The 7,110-nt window shown below is 51.1% G+C and overlaps 1 protein-coding gene across 8 annotated transcripts in view; it reads right to left on the bottom strand.

Moving 5' to 3' along the window:
- The window catches only part of CHD9 (chromodomain helicase DNA binding protein 9), a 168,005-nt gene extending 161,279 nt beyond the window's left edge, over nt 1-6,726 (bottom strand). For 5 of the 8 annotated variants that reach the window (XM_023530646.1, XM_023530644.1, XM_023530642.1 and 2 more), the window contains exon 1: nt 6,000-6,084. The gene's annotated coding sequence lies outside the window, so the exon portion shown is untranslated. Of the gene's footprint in view, nt 1-5,999; nt 6,085-6,610 lie in introns of those variants that run through there. The other 3 variants (XM_023530645.1, XM_023530647.1, XM_011360141.2) reach the window with 2 other exon arrangements.
- Between the last annotated feature and the right edge of the window lie 384 nt (nt 6,727-7,110).

Here is a 7,110-nt window from a genome sequence, read left to right on the forward strand (position 1 = left end):
GTGGCATGTACACACCACGTCTGTGATTACTGACCTGCAAAAGTTCTTAAGGACAGGACAGGGTGTGCCTCTGGACCAAGTAGGAAGAGCAAGGCCTGGAAATCAACTCGAGACTTGACAATGGGGAAAAAAAGACAACTGTATTTACATAAGCTGAAGGAATATTAGGCAGAGAGAAACAGTGATGTGGGAGGAGCTTAGAAAGAACGGTACAAAAGGGCCAGTCTGTGAGAGTCTGCCTTGTGTGCCACATCGTCCAAGCTACTGAGAGCTCTGGGAGCCGTGAGCATCACAGCTTGCTCAGAGGGCTGGCCAGGGCTCCCCAGAATATTCTCTTGATGAGGATCTCAAGGTGGGTCCAGGGAGCAGTAGGAGGCAAAGGTTCAGTAATCGATTAGGCACGTCTACCATGAGTACAGGGATGGGGAGCTGGACCGGCGACGCTGCCATGCTGGACCCTGGTATCCCTTGGAAGATTCAAAACCTTGGAATCCTGGCTATTACAATCACTCCTCTTGCCCGCCTTGTTTTGATTCTATAAACACCAGCCTCCTAACTAGAATTTGGCTTTCCATGTGGACCTTCCTGCAGGGGAAAGAATGAGCTGACAAGCTGACATAAAGTTTCCAGGCCGTTTCACAGTGCTTGTCCCTTTGTGATTTAATATACTTGTGGTCTGGCTTCCTTACCAGGCTCCTGTGAATTTGCTCAGGCTGTCCCTCTCAGCCTGATTAGCAACACGTGCATTAAAGGAGCGCCATCCTCGGCCTGCCAAGAAGGAACATCACCATCCTCCAGCATCCTGTGATGCTGGCCCCGAAGGGTTCTCTCTGCATGACCAGCCTCCCTCTGGACACCACTATCTGGCTGCTATTTGCAATCATTCCGACCACAGCTATTTACCCCGAGCTCAGAATGAGCTGTGGGAGGCCCTGCAAAAAAAATGTGCAAGAGCAACAAAAATAACTTTATAAGTTCTGTTGAATAAAAAAGAATAAGGAAGAAAGAGGCCCTGTGCGAGGGGGGAAGGTGCCAAAAACGCACAATAGAGAACAAGCAGAAGGAACTGGCAATGTTTCATCTAGAGGAGAGGAGATCCGGGAGGGCCACCAGGTCCCTGTCATCAAATATCCGAAGGGACTGTAGTGATGAAAAGGGGACAGTCTATTTGTTCTCCGGGGTCCCCAAGGAAAACCTGACAACCAAAGGGCAGTAGATACAGGGAGACAGAGTTCAGCTAGATAAAAAAGAGGAATCTTTGAAGGTAGTTTTCCTCTAAGATCAGTAATTCGGATGTCATCTTCTCCTATATTTTCTTTTTTAAAAGTTTATGAGAAACAGTGTAATCCTGCAGAAACTCAGGAGCTGGAACCCCTGGGTTCATTTGCCAGTTCTGTCATTTACTAGCTAGATGCGTTTCGGCAAGTTACTTACTTCCCTATGCCCGTTTTCTCAGCTAATAATAGTCCCTACGTCAAATAGTATTTAACCCATGAGGTTGTGGGGAGGAGTAATTAAATTATACAGGTAAAGCGCTTAGAACAGCACTAGGCATTATTTTTTATTACAGTCTCATACCACCTTTAAGGAGACACATTATTCATATGAATTTATTTTTTTTAACTTTATATCACGGCTGTAAATGAAAAGCCAGTAACATTTGCCCTGTATAGGTGGAAACTGTAAACATAAACATGAAACGAAACATTTTAGCTACTGGTGCCTGCTCCATGCCCTGAATCAAGGACTGCAGTCACTTCCACAGAAAGGAAGACAGAGAGTGTTACAAGAACATTCTAGTACTTCACTGAGACTTCTTTTGTTGTCAGTATTCAGAAGGAAGAGTCTGGCAAGTTCAAGGAAGCGAAAGGCCGGTAAGGCTGGAGCAGAGGACTGCCGAGGGGCAGGGCGAGACTGGAAAGGGAACGCCTGCCCTGAGACTTCACTTCACGTGCCTTGACTCTCTCCCCCGCCAAGTCACCTCGCAAGGGTCTCTGCGGTGTGAGGAGCACACTTTGGAAAGCAATCAGAAACACTTTGTAGCCCACCCATCATCATTAAGCGCCACTCCCCGCCCCCCAACCATGCAGGGCACCTGCTGTCTCCAGAAGCAGAAGCGCCGTCTGCCTGCCTCAGGATGTGTGTGTGTGAAACAGGTCAGGAGGGGGCGGGGGGAGAGAGAAAAGGAGAGAGAAGGAGAGAGAGAATGTGTGTAGCAACTCTCCACCAGTGAGGGATGGGAGGTGAGGAAATGGCCCAGCTTCCTTGCCTCTTCGGGGGACACACAGTCTCTCCAGGGATCCTCAGCGGGACTGAGCCCAGTTGGAGACTCGCTCATCTCCACATCCTTTCCTGGCTGCCCTCCCTTCCCCGGTTCCCTTCCCTCTCACTGGGCTTTCTGGGATCACCTCCCAGATAAAATTCCTGGCACCCAAATCCTCGTCTCATGATCTACTTTTGGGGAAACCCCAGCTATGGAATGAGCTGCCCGCTGAGCCAGTTTCATTTTCTTGGGGCACTCGACAAATGGCTGAGAGCGTTCGATGAGATTCAGGGCTCAGGGAAGGATTCAACTAGATGGGCACCCTCAGGTCCGCGATTCTACATCAAGTCAGCCAACAACAGCCCGTGGACCACAGCCTGCTCCATGCCTGTGTCTGTACAGTCTGTGAGCTCAGAATGATTTTTATACGTTTAAGTGGTTGAGAACAATGGAAAGAACAGTTATCATTTTGTGACCCAGAAAAATGATATAAAATCCAAATTTCAGTGTCTATCAATAAAGTTTTATTGGGACACGGTTACACCATTTGTTTCTATCCATCTATGGCTGTTTTACACTACAATGGCAGCGTCAAGCAGCTGCAACTGGAAGTATTTGGTCCACAAAGCTCAGAGTATTTACTATCCGACCCCTTATAGAAATGTTTGCTGAGCCCCGTTTGAGGCCATAAGAGGCAGATTGAGAGCTGCTGTCCCATGAACGGGCCCCCCAACAACATACGTAGTATTTCTGGCAATTTGGATAAGAGGCAGACTGAGAGCTGCTGTCCCATGAACGGGCCCCCCAACAACATACGTAGTATTTCTGGCAATTTGGATCCGCCCTTCACATGTCCTTTTTCTGCATTTTTGTGACCATCCTCACTACTCTTTCTGCCCCCTGTGGGTACCTAGGACTCTTTCACTGAGGCATTAATGTTTTTATACCAGAAATATTGTTACTTTTAAAAAGACATGAGAACTTTTCTTCCCCACACTTGGCCCACCATCCAGGTGGATTCATCTACGCTCGAAGGCTTCTGCAGCCACTTAGCTACTCATTCCTCCCCAAACCAAACCGAACCTCCAGCCTAGGACCATGTCCTGAGATCTCTGACCCATACTCAAATGTCTGTTCAACATTAAATTTAAAACGGGGGGGAGGGCTGCTGCTTACCAGCGGTCTAGCTACGGGCGAGTCATTTAAGTGCGTGGAGCATCAATTTCACCATCTGTCAAAGGAGGAAACGATCCTGCCCAGCCTGCCAGGATTACTGTGCTAACTGGATGAAATGAGAGCTGCCCACAAAACACAGTGCCACCTGGCACCGGCCTCTCTCTCCAGCATATTGTCGTATTATTGCATCTCTGCTCCCACCGTACTCCTGGCACATTGACTCTCCTCGAGTGCCCTGACTTTGCCAAGCTTTTGGCTACCTCTGGGCCTTTGCACATGCTTTTACAGAAACACTTTTCTCTCATCTCGCCCTTGTCTGGCTGCTCCTTGGCCTTTCTGACCCCCGGTGCAAGGCAGGCCCTTTCTGTCAGCCTCTCCAGCTTTCATTGCATGGGCAGTAACGTCTAATGACCGGCGATTCTCATTACCTGCCGTGAACATGGAATTAGCAAATAAGGAATCATTGCTCTTAGGGCAAATATAGGGTTACGTTTCTGTGAGCCTCTGGCCCCATTTCCATCAACAGATCAGTACCTAACCTTGTCTTATGTGTGTTTCTGTTTAAGGACACCTTACTTAATATATATTGTTGATTCGTTCACATGGAACTCGTGGCTACAACTCACGCCTGAACAAAACCTACTTAACACACATTTCTCCGTAAGGCACATCACAGCCTTCTTGAGCATGACAACGCTAGACGGCACTATGCTTGGGGGAGAGTTTAAACATCAAAATCACCAAAAAGTACAAACATGCAAAAAGACGGAGCACCAAATAGACCACAAGGACACCTGTGCACGGTACTAGAGCTGAAACAAGAAGCAGAGCCTCCCCTTGCTGTGACCTCAGCTGGGAACGTGCATGACTCAAATTTTTTGCCACGAATGACTGTGAAAGTGCTGCGAATACGGATCGGGGGCTTGCAGATACATTTCAGCAAAGTCAGAGAATTAGTAAATACGGAAGTCTGTGGATCCTGAGGAGCCACTGTACTTTCTTCTCATTTCTCTCATTCCGCAGAGTGTGTGTTTACTGAGGGCTGGTTTACTCATCTCGCCATTTTATCTCTAGCACCTGACAAACGGCCTGGCACATATTAGGCTCTCAACGATCAATACATTTTGAATGAACGCATGAGTCAACGCAGAGAAAGTGCTTCTTTGCCAGCAATGATAGCCAGTGTTCACAGAGAGCACCCCATGCACGAGCCTGCCCTGTGCTCAGTGCTGTGTTCCCTCAGTCAACAAGAGAAACAGATTTTAATCGAACTTTTGTAGATGGCTCTGGAGTCACACTGCCTGGATTCAAATACGGGATCTGCTTCTTATTATTGTATAACCTTGAGCAAGTCCCTTGGCCTCCCTGAGCCCCGGCTCCATCAGCTGTCCAAGGCGGTAACTATAGTCCCTTGTGGGTTGTGGCGAGGACTCCACGGAAAGCATTTAGCACAGCGCCTGGCATGGGTACACCCTTAGCGAAACATTAGCTTTTACTGTTAAAAGCTCCCACGGCAACTCTGAGTTTTATACTATCATGATGCCCACTTTGCAGATGAGAAAACTGAGGTTAGGGGTGGTTCAGTGGTTTAGTGAGTTTTCGGCAGTCACACATAAGGAGGGGCTGGCTCTGGGGACTCCAAGGCTATGCTGGCACCGCTTTGCTGATATATAAATACGGGGGGTCCTTTGATTAGTAACAAGTGCTCTTTTCTGACTGCTCTGCCACATTCACCAGCAAGAGGAGGGCAGCTCCGGCCGTGCCCCTGAACTTCTGTGGGACCAGGGTAGGGAGGATCCGCCCCCCCCAAACACACTCTCCCTCTTGAGTCCTCACTCATACCCCACGCTGTGAATGCTCCCTGCCCACCCTCCAGTTCGGTCCTTTCAGAAGCAGCCCTACTGGGAGGGAGGTCGTTGGTTTGTTATCTTGGGTTTGACGGTTCCTAGGCCCTGGAGATATTTCCTGCTTAAAAGGCGCATGAAAGGAGGAGAAGAATCAGCATTCTGTTCTGCCACAAACCCTCCTGGAGTTTTCTCCAGCCCTTTACAAGGGTCCTCAAACTTGGCGGCTCCTTGGAATCTCCTGGAAGCTTTTAAATATCCAGATGCCCAGGCCCAGCGCCAGACCACCTACATCTGAGTCTCTGGGGGGGTGGAACTGGGGCATCAGCATTTTTTTTTTTTTTTTTTTAATGCTCCCCAAGCGATTGCAGTGTGCAGCCAAGTTTGAGAAGGGCTGTTTGGCCCTTATCAGCACTCTGCTCCAACGCTGAAGTCGCTCTGGCGACAGGAACACTTTTCTCCTCTTAGGACACGCTGTTCTGGGCTTCGGGCATGCTTTCCAGAGGATGTTTGTCTGCGAGCGACCTGGTGCTCCGTTCCGCCCCTAGGCCCGGCTTGGAGACCGCGGGTCTCCGGGTGCCCGTCCGCCACCACGCGCGTGGCCGCCCCGACTTTTCTGGTTGCGTCTGTCCAGCGCAGCAGGGCCCGGCGGCCGCCGCGCGGCCCACCCCAACCACAGAGGCTCGAGGGGGTCGCCAGGGGCTCAGGAATCCTACCTTGGCCGCTGGCGCTGCCCTTCCGTGCCCGGAATCCTGAGGCTCGGGTCCGATCTGTCGCCCGGCTCCGCTTGTCGCTTTCTCGGGCGCCGAGGGGCACCCGCTAGAGCGCAGTCGCCACCTAGTGGGCGCGCGGGGGCCGCGCGGGGACCCGGGCCGGGCGCCGAGCGCGCGGTCGCGGCGGAAATGCAGCCTGCGCGGCCCACGTGGGCGGTTTCCCAGCGCGCCGGGGACCCGGGGCGCAAATCCCGGCCTCCTGGGACCACCGTCGCTCCCTGCAGGGCACTGGGACGTGACCTTGCAGAAGTCTTCCCCAGAGGGCACGGAGGGCCAGCCGGGCCCTGGCTTCTGGCCTGGGACCCACCCTGGGAATTTCCTGGCTGGACTCGGATCTTTCCGTTCGTCCAAAAGTTTTCAGTACATCCCAATTTGGCATAGCCTTTCTTTGAAATATGCGGGGAGCATCAGAGGGTGCAAGGGACTGGCTTTCTGGCAAGCCAGGGAGGCCTTCCCACGACCAGCAACCCTTTCTTCTTGCAACTCGCTCCGTCCCCCACCCCCACCCCCAACCTTTCCCTCCTACCCGGTCCCTTCCAGTCTCTTTGGCTGACCTTTATTACAACACCCAGTTAGCGTCAGACCCTGTGTAGACACAGGCAGACTCCGTCAGGAGGTGACAACCCAGGCAATGCTTGTCCAGACGCCGCTGACATTTCTGTGGTCGGGGCTCTCCTGGCACTTAGCATCCCCGACTCCCCGGCACTAGATGCCAGTAGCCACCCCTTAGTCATCGTGAGGGGGATGGGCTGGGGAAGCCGCATTAAAGTGCCTTCGGCTGAGAAGCTGAGAACCTATTAGTTAACAATGAAGACTCCGGTGACAATAAGAGCAGTGTCCACGGAAGTACCGCTGTCAGGCTCTTTCAGAGCCCTGGGAACCCTCGGCCACCTCCTGTTCCCGAGGCTTACAGTTTTCTTTTTTAATGAAGACTGCCAAATATGACATAAATGGTGGAATATTTAAAGTGTCTACATTTCATTTATTTCTTTGTTCAACAAATGTTAACTGAGTAGCTACTACGCCTCAGCCCTAGACACTTTTCTACAAACAG

This window comes from Pteropus vampyrus, unplaced genomic scaffold (assembly GCF_000151845.1).
Source record: "Pteropus vampyrus isolate Shadow unplaced genomic scaffold, Pvam_2.0 Scaffold51, whole genome shotgun sequence".
Classification (NCBI taxonomy): domain Eukaryota; kingdom Metazoa; phylum Chordata; class Mammalia; order Chiroptera; family Pteropodidae; genus Pteropus; species Pteropus vampyrus.